The following is a 10,161-nucleotide window of genomic DNA, read 5'->3' on the forward strand; positions in this document are numbered from 1 at the left end:
ATGTGCTGCACATGTATCCCAGAACTTAAAGTAAAATACATTGTTTTTAAAAAGATGTGCACTGAATTCTGCCTTAGCTACTTACCAACTCTGTGGCTTTGTAGAGGTCTCTGGTCCTCTCTGAGCATCAGTTCCCTTGTCTCTGGCTCTCTTCTCACTGGGCTCTTATGAGGATTATTAGGGATGTTTCAACCCCGAAATATTTCCTTTTGGAGAGAGCAATTCATTGAATTGTCAAGCATTGTACCCTGTTTTCAGTTTAGTAGCTTATAATGAAGCAGCAAGGCACCTAGTATGTGTTCCCGACACACATTAGGTGCTCAGTAAATGTGTGGCTCCTCCTCCCTCTCCAGACCAGGAAAGATCTCTTTATATTTATTTCACTGGAAATTTTCCCATTTCACTTTGGTTTCCCAGGAACAAGCCGTCTCTGCTGTGTTTTGCCAATTAGTACATCCCTCTACAGATGGCAGGCCTGAGATCAGAGAAGTACACTATGGGTACAAAGTCACATGGCAGGCTGGTGGGTGGTTGACAAGATGGCCCTTGTCAAGTCAGTAGACTCTGCTTCCCCTCCTGTATTAGTCCATTCTTACACTGTTAATAAAGAAATACCCAAGACTGGGTAACTAATAAAGGAAAGAGCTTTAATTGACTCACAGTTCAGCATGGCTGGGGAGGCCTCAGGAAACTTACAATAATGGCAGAAGAGGAAGCAAACACCTCCTTCTTCACATGACAGCAGTGAGAAGTGCCAAGCAAAAGGGAGAAAAGCCTCTTATAAAACTGTCAGATCTTGTGAGAACTCACTCACTATCACGAGAACACCAGCATGGGGGTAACTGCCCCCAAGATTCAATTACCTCCCACTGCGTCCCTTCCATGACACATGGGGATTATAGGAACTATAATTCAAGGTGAGATTTGAGTGGGGACACAGACTAACCACATTACCTCCCCTTTCCGTCCCCTTCGGTGTCATTTTAGCAGTTCTAGGTCTTGCTGAGTTCCAAGTCTACCCCCTCATCTCTTCGATCCAGGTGAACTTACTTTTCTCCAGCTTATAACTGCTCAAAGCAAAAAGAGAACTTATTGGCCAGGTGTGGTGGCTCCCGTCCACAGTCCTAGCACTTTGGGAGGCCAAGACAGGTGGATTACGTGAGGCCAGGAGTTCGAGACCAGCTTGTCCAATATGGTGAGCCGTACCCCCCGTCTCTACTAAAAATACAAAAATTACCCAGCCATGGTGGTGGGCACCAGAAATCCCAGTTATTCAGGAGGCTGAGGCATGAGAATCACTTGAACCCAGGAAGTAGAGGTTCCAGTGAGCCGAGATCATGCCACTGCACTCCAGCCCGGGCAACAGAATGAAACTGTGTCTCAGAAAAAAGAAAAAAAAAGAACTTATTAACTCCTGGACCCAGGAAGTCCAAGGGCAATTCAGACATGATTAGATCCAGAACTCAAACAAGGTCTTCAGGGTGGTCTCCATCTTATGTCTCCTTTCTCCTTCCCTCTGTCTGATGGTTTGAGTCCATAGCTGGCCTTCTGCACATGGCAAGAAAGATGTCCCATGACAGCCCAATTCTGATTCCAAATCACTTAGCACCAATAGATGCAGCACAAAAATCTAGAGAAGGCCTCTGATTGGCCCTGCCTGGTCATATGCCTGTTTCTGAACCAATAGCCACGGATGGGGACAGGTTTTGTTTTGTTTTCCTGAAACGGAATCTCTCTGTCACCCAGGCTGGAGTGCAATGGTGCAATCTTGGCTCACTGCAACCGCAACCTCCTGGGTTCAAGCAATTTGCCTACCTCAGCCTCCCAAGTTGCTGGGATTACAGGTGTGTGTCACCATGCCCAGCTAATTTTGTATTTTTAGTAGAGATGGGATTTCACCATGTTGGCCTGGATAGTCTCAGACTCCTGACCTAAGGTGATCCGCTTGCCTCAGTCTCCCAAAGTGCTGGAATTATGGGCATGAGCCACTGCACCTGGCTGGAGATAAGTGTTCTAACAGGTAGATTAGGCCAGTCTCCATGGCTCACACCTGTATTCCCAGCATTTTGAAAGGCCAAGCTGGGAGGATCACTTGAGGCCCTGGGGTTCAAGACCAGCTTGGGCAACATAGTGAGACACCCTCATCTCTACATACAAAAAAAAAATTTTTAAGTAACAAGGCATGGTGGTGCGTGCCTGGGTTCCCAGCTACTCAGGAGGCTGAAGCAAGAGGATTGCTCGAGCCCAGGAGATTGAGGCTGCAGTGAGCCACCACTGTCCTCCAGCCTGGGTAACACAACAAAAATTTTGTATGCCTAAAAAAAAAATTTTTTTTTTTTAAGACAGAGTCTTGCTCTGTCACCCAGGCTGGAGTGCAGTGGTGCAATCTCGGCTCACTGCAACCTCCAACTCCGGGGTTCAAGTGATTCTCTTGCCTCAGCATACTAAGTAGCTGGGATTACAGGTGCCTGCCACCACACCTAGCTAATTTTTGTATTTTTAGTAGAGATGGGGTTTCACCATGTTGGCCAGGCTGGTCTTGAACACCTGATCTCAGGTGATCCACCTGCCTCAGCCTCCCAAAGCACTGGGATAATAGGCATGACCCACCACGCCCAGCCAAACTTTTTTCTTAATTAAAAAAATTAAGAACAGGTACATCTATCTACCTTTGAATCTGGGGAGAAAAAAAGGGCAAGGTCAGCTCACCAGAACCACAAAGGATGAGCTGCCCCTTGGAGAGAGGGACATGCTGCCAGAAATGGTGACAGCTGTGGCACAGACAAAAACAGCAGGTATTGCCCAGCAATGCCCTGACTGCCACAGCCTCAATATTACACCCACAGCTGCTGGCAGGGCCTTTGCTTCTTGTTCAAAGAAGCTACAGGAAGAAAGAACATGATTACTAAGGTCAAGTAGAGCTGGGACAAGTTGTGGTTCTGCCACTTGTTAAGCTGTAGGACACTAACCAAATTCCTTATCCTATTGAAGCCCAATTTCCTCACCTGTGGAATGAGGATAATGACTCCTACTTTACAGACTTACTGTGAAGATGAAACAAGCCAACCACCAAGCCCAGGACTCAGCGTGGAGGAGAGAATTCATCTACTTCTGAGCATTTTGCCTTTGGTCCCCGACCTCCAGCTTGGCTTCTGGGTCCCAGCTCCTGAACTGGGACCAGGTCTACCTGTACTTGGAGGCCCACCTGCTCCTCCTCACAGAGCAGAACACAGTAGAGCATACTCTGATGAAGCAGCAGGAGGTCTCACCAGGAGATGGAGCACATGGCGTTCTGTTTGTTTTTTCCATCTTGATAAAAAATGTGCAGTTTCACACTGTCACAGAACAAATAGAACCTTGATCTGGGTTCAGCGATTCTTGTACCTCAGCCTCCAGAGTAGCTGGGACTACAGATGCGCGACACCACACCTGGTTAACTTTTTTTTTTTTTTTTTGTATTTTTAGTAGAGATGGGGTTTCACCATTTTGGCTAGGCTGGTTTTGAACTTTTGGCTTCAACTGATCTGCCTGCTGTGGCCTCCCAAAGTGCTGGGACTACCAGCTTGAGCCACTGCACCCAACCTGTATTTTTTTTAATTTTATTTTTGGTAGTGACAGGGTTTCACCATGTTGTCCAGGCTGGTCTCAAACTCCTGACCTAGAGTGATCCACCTGCCTCGGCCTCCCAAAGTGCTGAGATTACAGGCATGAGCCACCTTGCCTGTTCAGAAGTATTCTTTATTTTCTTTTAAAAATTTGTCTGTACTTTCTGAGTTTATGTAATTGGCAGTTACTGCTTTTGTGACTAGAAACAGTTAAGGTATAGAAAAGTGTGTAGAAAAAAGTGTAGAAAACCAAATCACATATTCAATAAAATCCTAGCTTTGAAATATAATGTACAGAGAAGAAACATGGAAAAGAAGTGCACTAGGCTGTGCACTTGGGAGGCCAAGGCAGGCAGATCACAAGGTCAGGAGTTCGAGACCAGCCTGGCCAACATGGTAAAACCCTGTCTCTACTAAAAATACAAAAATTAGCCAGGCATGGCGGCGGGCGCCTGTAATCCCAGCTACTTGGGAGGCTGAGGCAGGAGAATCGCTTGAACCCAGGAGGCAGAGGTTGCAGTGAGCCTAGATTGTGCCACTGCACTCTGGCCTGGGTGACAGAGCAAGACTCTGCCTCAAAGATCATTTTCTGCCCACAGCTGGTTGACCGAGTATATAAAGGGATTCTAATGAACATCTGGGGCCAGGTGTGGTCAGTCCTGCTGAACATTCAGGAAATGAAGGGGGAAAACCCCAAGAAATACCAGGTACACTAAGCCAGAGCACAACAAACAGGCCAGGCTGTGTCAGGGGCCCAGGTCTCCAGTTGTAGGGAAGGAACATCAAGCCCTGCTCTGGGGGGCATGTGTGCTGGTCAGATGCACATCCTGGGCATAGACGGTGACATAGGCACCACAGGTTGGCTTTGGTGACCCTCCCCGGCTTCAGAAATAAGCCAAAAAGCAGCTTTCTGCAGAAGGAAACCTTCCTTCTTTCCTTCCATCCAGAAGTGCTGACTGTGGGATGACTGCCATTTGGGGCAGGGAGTCTTCCGTCTGTTCTGAGACTGCTTCCGCCTCTTGGCCCTGTCTTACAGGTCCTGAAGGAAAAGGGGTAGAGGTCCTGTCAACACATCCACCAGATTGACCTGGACGTGAGCAAGACACTCACAAACCATCTTCTATTCAGGGATCAGTATGGAGTCAAGTAAGCCCACGGGAGCCACAGGGCCCCAGCGGAGACGGGGTGAACCAGAGGGATGGGGCCTTCCCCAGAGCAGAAGCTGGAGACACCCAGGAGGGTGACAGAGCTGCCAAGGGGTTTCCTGGCCCAGGGAGCAGCTGGCACCATGGACTGAGCAGCACCCAGGTTCCAAGCCCTGGGCCAGGCTGGAACATGTGGGTCCAGAATCCGTAAGTGTCCTGAGGAGACAGAGGGCAGCAAACAAAACCATGCGCAATGGTGAAAAGTGCTCTCCCTGAACCATGGGGACCCATGGTAGCACCCGCAGGAGAGCAGCAGGATGGAGGGCCCGTGAGCCTCCCCAGGCAGCACTGACAGCACCAAACGCTGCGGGCATTCAGAGTCTTGGAAACTCTCATCCAGGTCTGCTGGGAATGTGACATGCACAGCCACTTTGGCAGCCAGTTGGACAGTGGCTCACAAAGCTCAATGGACCTGAAACAAATGTCCCCAAAGTGTCACAGATATTGAACCCAATGACTTGGAAACTGATGTCCACATGAAACCTGCATGCCACATTCACTGCTTCATTCATCGTCACTCACACACGGAGCCTCTGGGGACAACCTTCAGCATGGGAATGGGATGAGGAAGGCTGGTTCTCCCTTCAAACAGAAGACTCAGTGAGAAAAGGGAATGAGCCAGTGATGCACACACAAACGTGGGTGGATCCTAGATGCATTTTGCTAAGACAAAGAAGCCAGACCCGAAAAGCTACCACTGTAGGATTCCCATTCATAGGCCATTCTGGAAAAGGTCAAACCAGAGGGACTGAGAACTGGTCAGGGTGACCAGGGGCTGATGGAATGGGGGAGGCTGGCTGCATAGGGGCCACTCTGGAGAGTTGGAGGATGAAGGAGTCGCTCCAGAAGGGGCTGGAGCAATGGCCCGGATACTCTGCACATTGGGTTAGAACCGTGGTGGAACTGTACACCCAAAGACTGAACTGGTGTGTGTGCAAACTGAAAAAATCAATCAGAGCAAAAATGATTAGTCAACTCACTGTCCAACTAGGATATCTGCATTTCACAGATGTGGATTTTACTGAAACGTTTCTTAAACAAAGGCCCTGAAGAGCTCATTGCTTATCTGGTGAATCATTGGAAACTGAAATGGGATTTGTTGTTAGGGTTTGTAGACAAAGTGAAACTAACAGCATCTCCATAAAACAAACAAAAGCCCCCTTTCTCTGTTTCCTAGGCAGCGGGAACTATTCCACGTCCTACTGGACTGAGTATAACCCGGTAAGTATTCCCAGGCAGTGACCATATTTCCATATTCGAGGCCATATTCCCAGGTCATATTCCCATATTCACTGGCGTGGATATCTATTGGGGGTGTCATTGCTTCTTTCCAAGTCAGTATTTGCGACCCACCAGGATATAGAGGGCATGACTCTAGCTCACTGCTGGCATAAACCTCCAAGCAAGGAGGGTGGTCTCAAGGGGTCTCCAACTGAGACACAAAGGAGTCAGCACCCCAACTCCTGGTGTCACCTGGGCCTGACCACCACTTCTTGGAACAAGAAATGACACCCTCCTTCTGGGGCTGCCCCAAAGCCCAGGAGCTTGGCAGTGTCGCACAAAGGACATCGCTCTCAGGAGACATTTTGACAAGTTGCTGAAGTGCCCGATGGACATGGCTCTTGTCATGAAATGAATTTGCATCCTGAGGAAGCCTCTTTTTCAGAGGAAGCCTCCCTAGTCATCTCTGCCCTTTCCAATGACATGAGTCCTCCAAGGTGACCTCAGCACCCAGAGGTCCTTCCATGGTGATGTCCTTCCATGGTGATGTCCTTCCATGGTGACTCTGGCTCTTGCAGGAGATGAGCTACTGCAGAGACCTGAGCCATGTGGCCGCCTTGTTCCTGCTTTATCTGCCTGAGGAGGATATATTCTGGGCATTGGCACAGCTGCTGTGCAGTGAGAGGCACTCTCCACAGGGTAGTTGGACAGCTGCCCCTGGGGCCTCTTGCTACGAAACCTGGGGATGGTGACCCTGGCGAGGTGATCTCAACTCAATGAAGGCACCTTCCGGTGTCACCAGCTTGTTGGGAGCCTTTAGGATGTCTCTGCTGAGGGTCCCACAGGAGCTCGGGGCTGACCCCCAGAGCCCAAATCAGAAGCCTTTCATCCCCATCAGCAGAGGGCATCTCATTCTCCCCGTGGCCGCCCTCTGTGTCCTGGAGGCACACCCTCTGGCTCTGATTCTGTGCAGCTGACTCTCCCCTGCCTGAGAGTGATCCTGCCCTTCAGCTGCCTGGGCTCCAGCTGCCCTTGGTGTCCACGAATGGGCTGACCAAGCCCAGATGTCAGCATCTTCCCATCCCGGGTCCCCTGGCCCAATGCCACTCCCAGGAGACAATCACGAAGCCCAGCACCCACTGTTCTGGCCACCCTCTGTAGTGGCCTCAAAGTCAGTCTTGCCCCCCCAACACCCTGGCCCAGGAGGCCTCCAGGAGCACCTCCAGCCAGGCTCCAGGGGATGGTCCCACCCCTCCTCCCCAGAGCCAAGGCCGCATGATAGGGTCAGCAGATGGGAGGGTGGGAGGCCTCCGGGCTTGGAGGCCTCTGCAGCTGCCCAGCTCTTCCAGCTGACGCCTCCACATCTTGGGAGAGGGGTCTGATTTCATGATGGGCTCGGGGCTTCTCAGGATTCCACAGCCCAAACGGTGGGACAGTCCAGGGGCTCCAAGACCATCAGGAGCATGTGGTACCCACGTCACAACCCAAGACCATGTGGCATCTGGTGAGTTTATGGTCCTCTTGGCTTTTCCCCAGAGGCCCTGCATCACGTGGGGCTGGAGGAGCAGTGGGGCTGGAGCCCTTCCTGGGGCTGGTGACAGGCTGAGTCACAGCCAGGGCCTGACCTGGGACGTGGGGTTCTCTGTGGGCTGGGAGTTGGGGATTTTTTCCAGCCCTGGAGGAGACAGAGGTACAGAAACTGGGGCCCAGCTCCCGCAGAGCAGGGCTAAGGGCAGTGTGTTCCTGGGAGCACGGGAAAGAGACCGTGTTGTGGGGAACCCTGGACACCACCCAGTGTTCTGCACTTGGGGAGTGGTCTTCAGTAGGCTCTGAAAGAGGAAGGTTTCTAGAGCAGCCCAGGGGGCCCTGCGCACCTCTGTTCCTCCTATCAGGACAAGGAAGGACTAGGCGCACAGAGTTCCTCATTAGGCTGGCTTCTCTGGATGCTCAATGATGAGGTAAGGAGGCACAGGGAGTCTCAGGGATCTTCCTTGCCCTGCAGTGTCCTGCTTCCCCAGCTCGGGGGTCCAGCTCACCGCTAGCCCACAGGAGGCACATGCAGGTCCCCACAGGACACACAGCAAGACCCTCTGCCCCAGAGGGAACATCCCAAGGCGGAGGCCGGGGCTGAGGACCAGCCTTATAGGCAGACTGGGCCAGGATCTGATGGGGGAGGGCTCAGGGGAGCCTCAAGCCCCTCTCTCCAGAAGCCATGTCCCCACTGAAGTGAGTGCCCCCCAGGAGGAGCTCCAAGACCTTGTCTGACCCAGCCTCCTGAAGTGGTCAGGCCACCTGCATGGGGAGGGCACTGACTCTGGGGACTGAAGCCCCAGTGGGCCCAGCTTGAGCCCCAGTCTCAGCCTGGAAGGTCCAGGTCTTCCCACACCTGCTGTCCCCACAGATCTCTCTTGGGCTCACCCTGAGCCTGTGGGATGTATATTTGCTGGAAGGGGAGCAGGTGTTGATGCCCATAACAAGTACCACCCTTAAGGTTCAGAGGAGTAAGTCCACCTGTGACCTGGGGAGCCCTGGGGTCAGACTCCAACTGACCCGAGGGAGCTTCCTCACACTGTCCTCATGATCCTCTGTTCTGGCCCAGAGGGAGGTTCTGGCCCAGAGGGATCCTCTGTTCTGGCTCAGTGACACTGAGCCCATCCCCCACATGGCCCAGATGAAAGTGGGGAGTGTGTGAGCACTTCTCTGCCCAGGCTGCCCCCCAGCCACAGCCTCCTGTGCACATCTGGACCCCTGGGGTGGCCTCAAAAGGATCAGCACCACCCCATGGGAGACCGAAGTGGCCACAGGGTATGGGCTCTGACCCCTCCCAGGGAACTCTCCTGGCCTGATGCTGCAGCTTCGCCACCACCAGGCGCCTTCCAGCTGCCATGCAGGCTTTCCCAGTACTCCCACAAAGAGAATTACTATGGAGGATGCTCTTGGTCCTGAGGTGACCAAAACAGTACGCCCTGTGGATGGAGCCAGCTTCTTTCCTGGCCACCTCATTTGCTGAATGGGCCCACGGAAGAAGTGGCCTTGAGACAGGCATGGGACGGAAGAGGCTCAGCATCCTGCACCTGCCCTTACCAAGGCTCACCAGGCTGACACCCCTGCTGATGAGAGACTCGCACTCAGTCCCTGGGATGGCACCATTTCCCAGGAGGACCAGCTGGCCACCTGCTGGCAGGCTGACCACCCTGCGGAGGGGCAGAGACTGGCTTTCGCTGCACTGAGCCACAATGTGGACATGGACTTGCCGGCGCTGCAGTGCACATGACACTGATTCCCACCAGGACACCCCATTCACAGCGATGGACAAGCAGCAGTGCGCTCCCACTTCAGAGCCTTGGCTCTGCCACTTCTACTTGGAATGTTCTCGGTTCCCTCCAGGCTTCTAGAAGTATCTGGGCCAGGGCTCATGGCTGGATAAGCACCCAAGGTCCCAAACGAGCTTCCCATCCTCGTTTTACTTTTTGGTGAACTTCTGAGCATTTACCGAGATATGACTTCCATCCCCGGCAAGCGCACAGCTCAAAAAACATTCACCAGCCCCCAGATCACAAAGCCAGCCATGCCCAGCCCCTCCCTGTGCCCCGAGCCCTGAAACCAGTGTTCTGACTTCTGAAGACCCCCTGAGCCTACCACTGAACTTTATACCCACGGAAGAATAACCACCTTCATGTTGTAAAGTAAACGCTTACTGTTGAAAAGATTTTGCACGTATATCTTCCACCCAGCTGCCCCGAATAATGACATTTTGCATTACCATGGCACGTTTGTCAAAAATAAGAAATTTAGGCCGGTGTGGTGGCTCATGCCTGTAATCCCAGCAATTTGGGAGGTGGAGGCAGGAGGTTCAGGTTCACTTGAAGGCAGGAGTTTGAGACCAGCCTGGGCAACATAGGTAGGCCCTGTCTCTAGAGAAAAGTAAAAGAAATTAGCCAGGCATGGTGGCATGTGCCTATAGTCCCAGCTAGTCAGGTGGCTGAGGTGGGAAGATTGCCTGAGCCCGAGTTCCAGGAAGCAGTGAGCTATGATCAATCACAGACTGCACACCAGCCTAAGTGACAGAGGGAGACTTTATATTTAAAAAAAAAAAGGAAGTTGGGGACGATCCAAGATGGCCGATCGCT

The 10,161-nt window shown here is 52.0% G+C and overlaps 1 pseudogene; it reads left to right on the forward strand.

Moving 5' to 3' along the window:
- Positions 1 to 539: 539 nt before the first annotated feature.
- Positions 540 to 9,426, forward strand: LOC100413782 (TBC1 domain family member 3G-like; annotated as a pseudogene).
- The last annotated feature ends 735 nt before the right edge of the window (positions 9,427 to 10,161 follow it).

The sequence above is a fragment of the Callithrix jacchus genome, chromosome 5, assembly GCF_049354715.1.
Source record: "Callithrix jacchus isolate 240 chromosome 5, calJac240_pri, whole genome shotgun sequence".
NCBI lineage: Eukaryota > Metazoa > Chordata > Mammalia > Primates > Cebidae > Callithrix > Callithrix jacchus.